Raw genomic sequence first — 6,000 nt, forward strand, 5'->3', positions numbered from 1 at the left:
TCCTCTCTCATCCCTGCCCCCAGCCATCCAGTTCTTCTCTCCACTGGGGCAACCAACGTTGTATGTTTCTTGTGTATTATTCACAGATACGCCATATGTGAGCAAATACCTACCTACCTACTTATATACATACATATACACATACATAGGTAATGAATAAAGATAGGTGACAGATATTCATTCATTTCTTTTGCTACACATATGATAGTAAACTATTCACTTTGTTCTAAATTTTAGTTTTTTCACTTAACAACATATCATGGAGAGTTTTATTTTCTTCTCTTTTTTTTTTTTTTTATTTTTGAGGCAGAATCTCACTCTGTCCCCCAAGCTGGAGTCCAGTGGCGTGATCTCAGCTCACTGCATCCTCAACCTCCAGGGCTCAAGCAATCCTCCCACCTCAGCCTCCCAAGTATCTGGGACCATAGGTGTGTGCTACCACTGCCAGCTAATTTTGCTTTGTTTTGTTTTGTAGAGACAGGGTCTTACTATGTTGCCCGGGCTGATTTCCAACTCCTGGGCTCAAGTAATCCACCTGCTTCAGCCTCCCAAAGTGCTGGGATTACAGTCATGAGCCACTGTGCCCAACTGAAAGTTTTCTATAACAGTACAGACATTTATCATAGAGCTCCCAGTATTCTTTTTCTTTTTTTAACAGTTGCATGCTATTCCATTGTGTAAATATACCAGTATTTATTTAATCTATTTTTTAGATTGCTTCTGAACTTATACTATTACTTATATTGAAATGAATAATTTAACCTTTATTTTTTAAAGCTGTGGTAGATATTGTGTATTGATTTGCTCAATATCCATTACCACTTTTTTTCATCATGCATTCCTCCTGAGAACAGTTGGTGTTATGAACTGAATTGTGTCCACTGAAAATTCTTTTTTTTTTTTTTTTTTTGATAGGGAGTCCCGCTCTCTGCCCCCCACGGCTAGAGTAGAATGGCACGATCTTGGCTCACTGAAGCCTCTGCCTCCCGGGTTCAAGCAATTCTCCTGCCTCAGCCTCCCGAGTAGCTGGGATTACAGGTGGGCACCACTACAACTGGCTAATTTTTGTGTTTTTGGTAGAGATGGAGTTTCACCATGCTGGTCAGGCTGGTCTGGAACTCCTGGCCTCAAATGCTCTGCCCATGTCAGCCTCCCAAAGTGCAGGGATTACAGGTGTGAGCCGCCACACCCAGCCTTCATTCAAAATTCTTATGTTGAACCTGTAATCCCCAGTGTGGCTATATTTGGAGATAGGGCCTCAAGGGAGGTGTTTGAGGTTAAGTGAGGTCATAAGGGTGGGGCTGTAATCTGACAGGACTGGGGTCTTTGTCAGAAGAGGAAGAGACACCAGAGACATCTCTGTCTGTGTACACACAAAGGAAAGGTCAGGGGAGAACATAGCAAAAAGGTGACCATCTGCAAGCCAGTAAGAGAGTCCTCATGGAAGCTAACACTGACAGTACCTTGATCATGGACTTCTACCTTCCACAAGTGTGAGAAAATGAGGCCATGCATGGTGACTTACACCTGTAATCCCAATACTTCAGGAGGCTGAAACAGGAGGACCACTTGAGCCCAGGAATTTGAGACTAGTCTGAACAACAGTGAGACTCCTTATGTACAAACAATTAAAAAAAAAAAAAAAAAAAAAAAAAGCCTTGCATGGTGGCACATGCCTATATTCCCAGCTACTCAGGAGGCTCAGGCAGGAGGATTGTTTGAGCCCAGGAGTTCAAGGCTCCAGTGAACCATGATTGCACTACTGCACTCCAGCCTGGATGACACGGTGAGACCCTGTCAAAAAAAAAAAGCAAAAACCAAAAAACCAAACCCCAGAACTGTGAGAAAAATGAATTTCTGCTGTTTAAGCCACTCAGTCTTGTATTTTGCTATGATAGCCTAAACAGACTAATACAGCTGAAAAAGCTAAACATTACATTTCTGAGACTTCTTTGAAGCTGTAATTGCCGTAGTTGTAGCAGCAGCTTTGATTGACACACGTGGAAGCTCAGTCCGCAGTCTATTTCCTCAGTCCTCCCCGTGATTCCAAAAGTCCTTTAATCTTTGTAATATATCTTTTATTACTTATGTCAGCTCAAGTGAATTCTATTCTCTGTAACTGACTTTAGTTAGTACACAGCTAAATTGCTAGGGAGGCTCTTGATTTGGGGTTGAGGGCACATGGACAAAGTTTGTGTGTTCCCTGGAGTAGCAAGCTTGCAGACAGAACTTCCAGCTGGAGAATGGCTACATGGTATGTGTAAGCAGGCTGAGGCTGGCACCACAGGTCCAGCTCAGAATTGAATGAAGAGTGATGCTTGCCTTCTAATTATCTACTCTAGCCACGAGCAAACTGTTATTGGAAGACGGAGGAAGGGGATCTTTGTTATGTCGTGGCAGAAATTTGGCGACACTGTCACCTGTGCTAACACATAGAAAATAAGAAATTCACCTAATCAACTCCAACATCTTGGTCAGGGGTTGGCAAATTCATTCTGTAAAAGTCTAGAGAGTAACTATTCCACGCTTGTGGGCCGTATGATCTCTGTTGCAACTACTCAACTCCACCATAGTAACTCGAAAGCAGCCCATATGCAAGACTAGTATACAGGCATGGGTGTGTTTCAATAAAACTTTATGTGTGAAAATGGGTGGCCACGCATAGTGGCTCATGCCTGTAATCCCAGCATTTTGGGAGGTGGAGGTGGGCAGATCACTTGAGGTCAGGAGTTTGAGACCAGCCTGGCCAAAATGGTGAAACACCATTTCTACTAAAAATACAAAAATTAGCCAGGTGTGGTGGCACATGCCTGTAATCCCAGCCACTTGGGAGGCTGAGGCGGGAGAATCACTTGAACCCGGAGGCTGAGATTGCAGTGAGCCAAGATTGCACCTCTGAACTCCAGCCTGGGCGACAGAGTGAGGCTCTGTCTCTAAATAAATAAATAAATATAAAATAAATAAGGGGGCAGCCTGCCTGCCAGCTGACCTCTGTTCTAGCTAAAGAGATTTCAAGATAGAATATTAAGCATGCCGCTTGGCTTCCTCTCATTGCCTATGGTAAAATGCAAGAGAAAAGAGATAAGCTGAAGAACCAAGCCTTGAATATATAGGAGCTAGAAACGGCTGCATTGGAAACAATTTGTTTTTCCACATCCCAGCCTCTCCAGATGGCAAATAGTGTTAAAATTAAGAAATGGCTTCTGAGTAAAGATCAAATATTGGGCACTGCTAGGAAAGAGTGTTCTAAGTAAGTGTCAGCAAACTACAAAAGACCTGTGCAGGTCTTCCTTCAGAACGTGCCTTGAAGCACTTCTGTGTTAAACAGTGGGATACCAAAGAGTCTTAACGGCCTTGACCCCAGCAACCACATAAGGAAGCCAAGGGAGAAAAGGGCTTATCTCATGAAATTTGTGGGCATACCTTTTGTCTGATAGAGTGAATGACATATCAACACCCCAAAAGCCTCAAGGTGTCTGAAAGTATCCTGTCAACTGGGATCGATAGGCACAGAGACAGTACAAAACAGCAAGAGGTCTTCAGAACCCCAAACTTCTACTGGCAGGAAGCAGGCTGAGAAAACTACTCAGGCACAAATATGGGTTACTGTCATCAAGATAGTATCTAAATTTCAGGACGTTTCTGTTCTGGCTCGTCTGTAACCATCATGCTCCTCCCACTAGAGGCAAAACCACTTGTGGTTCTCAGAACATAGCTTGCTCTTCTGTACCTCTATGTCTTACCCTCTGACACAGTGGTACTGCCCCCTGTCACTCCTACTCTTGCCTCCTCCCCTACCTCCCATCCATCTGTATAGCAAATGTCCCCTCCTTCTCATCTGAAATATCATCTCACCAATTAACCTCCCTTGACTCTCCCAGGAATACTTAAACCTTTTCTCCTCCCCAACTTGCCCAAAGGTTCTGAACCAATTGAGAAACCTGTTGAGAAACCAATTGAGAGTACCAACACAGGTATTAGATAGGGATCAAAATGATCAGCTTTGTCGCAGGTAAGACTGGATTGGAGAGATAACCTGGGGGCCCAGGCCTCCTACTTCACCCCATGCATTAGACTAACTTATGCTCTCATTGCCTTGGAAGAAAATCCTGCCCAAGAAATTGTGCTAACCACATGTACAAGAAGCAGAGAGCAGGTAGCAAATGCTCTGTGGGTAGGAAGATCTTAGAGAACTCAAGAGCCTACACCACACATGTTCAGTCTTTTCTGCTCCATCTCACCCATCATAGAAGACAGTTTTCCTGATCCTATAAATGAGTAAGGGGTAACGATGGGGGCAATGAAATGAAGGGCAGAGGATACCTTCTGCTATTTCCAATAAAACAGTTTTTCTTTTATGGGGCTGTAGGAATGTGGGGAACAGGAAAAAATGCCTTTCTTTTACATCTATAAGCTTCTTGAAAAGCCACTTAATAAAAATCTTTGGCTGAATTCAAGAATCAATAAATGAGGCTAAGTGTGGTGGCTCACGCCTGTAATCCTAGCAACCTGGAAGGTCAGGGTGGGTGGATCTCTTGAGGTCAGGAGTTCAAGGCCAGTCTGGCCAACATGGTGAAACCCCATCTCTACTAAAAATACAAAAATTAGCTGGGCATGGTGGCGGGTGCCTGTAGTCCTAGCTACTCAGGAGGCTAAGCCAGGAGAATCGCTTGTCCCTGGGAGGCGGAGGTTGCAGTGAGCCAAGATCGCACCACTGCACTCCAGCTCCTGGGCAACAGAGTGAGACTCTGTCTCAAAAAATTAAAAATAAAAAAAGAATGAATAAATGAATTTGCTCACCAGATTGTCTTACATTGTAGTATGCTATGTGGACATCTGTCATCCAGGCTAGCAGTGAGCAATGTGAACACAGCAATCTTGTTTCATTCTTACAATGAGTAAATAAACTCTTAGGGTATGATGCCTGGAGGGCATTAAGGGCATGGGAAGTATGGAAAATTTATCAGGTTCCTTTATAAACGTTTACTTTCATTTCCTTTGTTCTTTCATTCACTTACTAAACAAGTATTTACTCTCTCTTTGTGTTTACTCCTGGAAAGGGTCATTCTGACAGGAGTTTGTAGAGATTGCCCTGACTTCTGGCCGGCGGACACAGGGCACTAGAAGAGTGAGTTTTGCCTTTCCCCAGCCATGGTTGTTTTCATGCATCAGTGTCAATAAGAGTAACAGTTGAAACTGTGTTGATATGGGTGGCTTAAGGAGTGTTCTCAGTTTCAAGTTACAGACTGTGTGACTCACACAGGTTTAAACCATAAGGACTTTATTCTTCACTTAAGAAATGTTTAAAGCAGGCAGTCCTGTGATGGGTGGAACAGCTCAGTGATGCTTTCAAGGGCCCAGGCCATTTTCTTCCTTCCTCTGCATTATTCTCAGCATTTTTATGACATCTTCCCTTAGGCTTCTCACCTCATGACTACAAAATGACTGCAGCAACTCCTCCCATCACATTCTAACACCATAGTGTTCAAAGCAGGAAGGGAAGGGGGCAAAGGGGGCTTTATTTTCACACGCCTCTCTCCTATCGAGGAGAAACATGTTTTCGAAACCCCCCAGTGTATTTCCCTTCTGTCGCACTGGCCAGAACTTGATCACATGCCCACTGATTAGAGCGATGACTGCCAAGACAGAATGGAGGTGCTGTGATTGGCTGAGGCCAGTTGTGTTTTACCCTCTGGAGCTGAGCACATTGCTGCCCAAATCGAATCAGTCAAAAGGTGAGACTGACAGTTGAATTAGTAAGCAACCCCCTGCCACAATAGACATGAGCAGAGAATAGCAGGAGAGGCCTCTGGGCTGCAGTATCCACAAGCTCTTTGAAGGGTATGGGCCTGGGATGACTCCTTTTTGTAAAACACAAATTCTTTCACCCACGACTTCACTCCTTTGGAGCACAAATGAAACCACCCCCACAGGGTTGACAAAAATTGCATGCTGGGTTCTGGACAGAAATATAGTTACAATTAAGCTTTAATGGGACTG

Source organism: Rhinopithecus roxellana, chromosome 9 (assembly GCF_007565055.1).
Source record: "Rhinopithecus roxellana isolate Shanxi Qingling chromosome 9, ASM756505v1, whole genome shotgun sequence".
In the NCBI taxonomy this organism is placed as follows: domain Eukaryota; kingdom Metazoa; phylum Chordata; class Mammalia; order Primates; family Cercopithecidae; genus Rhinopithecus; species Rhinopithecus roxellana.